Raw genomic sequence first — 3,621 nt, forward strand, 5'->3', positions numbered from 1 at the left:
GTTTATAGATTCTTTTTTCAGTACGTTGGCATATAATAAATCTACATTTTTCCTGATGAAACAGGTGTCTATGCGTGTTAAATATTCCCCGATTAAATTAAAATTTAGCTGAAGAATGATTTAATTTCACCAGACACCAGACCGGGTTCAGATTTTATGATTTTGTAACATGAAATTCAGATTATATTTATCTCTTCAAATTAGCTTTATCACTCCCTAGAGTAGTTTTTGTTACCAGTTTGATTTGGTGCCAAACTGAAGTGGTTCTGAATAAGTTGAGAACTTCGTGACCTCATTTATAACTAGTCACTTCGATCAATCTGACCCAAGTCTTGATAGCCGGATAATGATAATAATTTCTAGATCGATCAACAGTTTCACCGCCGCGTCAAAATTACGCGAAACATTCCCCGTCGCGTCAAAATAAACGAAACATTCCCCGTCGCGTCAAGATTAACCTAAGCTATTCCCCGTCGCGTCAAGATTAACTAAAGCATTCCCCGTCGCGTCAAGATTAACTACAGCATACCGCGTCGCGTCGAGATTAACCAAAATCATTCCGCGTCGCGTCGAGATTGACAAAATCATTCACCGTCGCGTCCGTCGAGATTGACCAAAATCATTCCGCGTCGCGTCGAGATTGACAAAACCATTCACCGTCGCGTTCGTCGAGATTGACCAAAATCATTCCCCGTAGCGTCGAGATTGACCAAAATCATTCCGCGTCGCGTCGCGTCGAGATTGACCAAAATCATTCCGCGTCGCGTCGAGATTAACCAAAACAAACTTCACTAAAGTATTCTACAAAAGAACAAAGATATTTCGAAGTATTCTGTGTGGTTCTACATGAAACTCCCTGGATTAACATTAACATCCGTCGTTACGTCAGATTTTACACATGAGTTGACTGGAATAATGAAGAAAATCTTACTTTTTAAAGATAGGTTCCCTTATTTTCATGTATGAAAATGAAAATGCTAATACTTTTATGAATAGAGAGTAGAGGTTTTCTAATGATTTGGAAAATACCAGTTTGTCTCACATGTCCATAATTAATTCATAATTAGATAAATTAGAAGAGAATTACCAGCAGAATTCCAATGAGTGACGGATCAAGAAAGGTCAAAAAGTCTTTTTTGTTTATCCAACCTGTACATACATGGACATTTATGATTGGTTTAAACTCTTATTTATATGCAATAAGAACATAATGATATGATTATGAATACATTATAATTCATTAGAAACACCAATTGATCAAATAGTTTTGACACTAAAAAAATAGGAAACCCATCTTTAAGTTATCACACTTGTACCAAGAAGCGTCGAATCTACGATCGGAAAATTGAAAGTTAAGTTACTTTGACATTGTACTCCTGATAGAATTTACGCTCTGTTACTTATACCGACTATGAATGTAAACAAAATATCTGATATATTTTAACAATAGTTACAGTTGATTTCACAGTGGAGTAAGCATGCCATATCCCGAGGGTCTGATATATATATTATTAATACAACAGCATCAATATTATTTCAATAGATCACATAGCATACACAGTATTTTGATTAACACTAAAGAGGTTTAAAAAACACAATAATAAGCTGCGCGAACGCTTTACAAGGGGTGCCATATTGAGAAACCCAGTCGCTAAGCGGTGTCAGGTGTTAAAGACATCGATTGACTTGATCACAGAAATAATAGCGGCGGGCTACTACTGGAATAAAATTCTAGGCGATGTTCCCATTGACAATGAGTCAAGGTTTGAAGAGCCGATTATTAAAACGCTTTAACACCTGTCAAAATAGAATTTTTTCAGTAAGCTTTGTGTTTTATTGAACAATGAAAAGTCAGATTGATTATGATTCCAGAATGAATCAAATTGACGATTCTCAACGATTTTTGTTTATTTTTTTATTTTCCTATGGCCTTTCATCAGCTGAAAAGAGAGATTGTATTTTTTGTTTTTGAAGAAATAATGTAAAGTCTCTTACCTTCGTACAGAAAATGATTTGTCCATCCAAATATATCTTAAACCATGAAACGTTGTCGTTTGGGAAAACTCTATCCAAGCTTCCTTCCATGTTGGATATTTCTTCGGATTCGCAACCGTAACGTAGGAATCCTTTGGTGCGACCTTCTCTACCATTCCGTTGGTGTATGTGTCACATCTGTTGGAAAAACCAGAAGGTTGTTCAGTCAGTAAATAAGATTCAACTACTCCGGTTTTATAATCGGCCATTACGGTAGATTATGTTCTTCCTGGATACAGGGTGATTAGTCTATCCCATGACAGTCAGGTACTAATATTGACCAGTAACTTGTACAGTTACAGTACAATAGAATTGTCTTGTATTAGTTTTAGTGCTTAGATATTAAATAACCCTAGATCCTCTCCATTGGTCTAGAAGTGGACAGATTACGTGGACGGGCGCATAATATAGATCAGTGAAATTACCCATGAAATCATTGCAACACTTTCTCCGTCCCTTGTCGAAGAGATTATGTTATAATGTGCTTTATTAATTAGGTTTAATCATAACTCATTAATTCTTCTATTGTGTTTTGGTTTTGCACAAAATTACTATTTCATTGAAGTTTATAATTAACCCTAGAGTTCCCTTTCATTTAGAATTAGAGCGTGTTTGACTGTAATTTAAGATCTCGAGTCAAATATATATATATTAATCTATCTCAGTGAGTCCATATAGTCAATGATGTTTATTGTTTCATGTACATGGGATTATCGACTTGGTATCCATCCAGAGAGTCCACAAACAAGATACTGTTAATTTAGTATCATCGCGTAATAGAAGGCACGTAACATCACCTAACTCTAGGTTATATTCTACAGAGTGGTTCACTGTTGTACTATTGTCTGTTTATAGAAACACCAAACATCACCTAACTCTGGGTTATATTTTAGAGGGTGGTCCACTGTTGTACTATTGTCTGTTTATAGAAACACCAGACATCACCTTGTGTTACATTCTAGAGAGTGATTCACTGTTGTACTTGTGTCTCTGAATTATATTTCAGAGTGCGGTTCACTGTTGTACTATTATCACCTTCTAGAAACCCCAAACATAATCCAGATTAAATTCTGGGGGTGGTTCACAATTCATACAAGTTTTAATAGAATATATAATACTATATGGCATGAGAATCCATCCCACTTTTTCGTTCAACACAGACTATGAAAGCTGAATCAATGTTCGTTGAAGATATTTGAACTTCTCTTTCTGCTAATTTCCATAAAATCAATTCTTCGGCAAATTTCATAATTTATATGAAAATAACTAGAATCACGAAATAAACTATATAAAACATCAGAGTAAACAGACAATGATAAAGCTGAAGAGATTTTGTTAATAACAACTAATTATACGCATCATAAATCAGGATTTCATTTCACCCACTCATTATATAATATACATCAAATATCAGTTTTTACCCACTTATTATATAAAATACATCAAATATCAGTTTTTACCCACTTATTATATAATATACATCAAATATCAGTTTTTACCCAACATCTCAACCGACACTTACATTCGACCTTTTCAATAACACGACTTAGTGGAATTATTTAACTACATATTACAAAAGATTGTCTA

This window comes from Lottia gigantea, assembly GCF_000327385.1.
Source record: "Lottia gigantea unplaced genomic scaffold LOTGIsca_124, whole genome shotgun sequence".
Taxonomy (NCBI): Eukaryota; Metazoa; Mollusca; class Gastropoda; family Lottiidae; genus Lottia; species Lottia gigantea.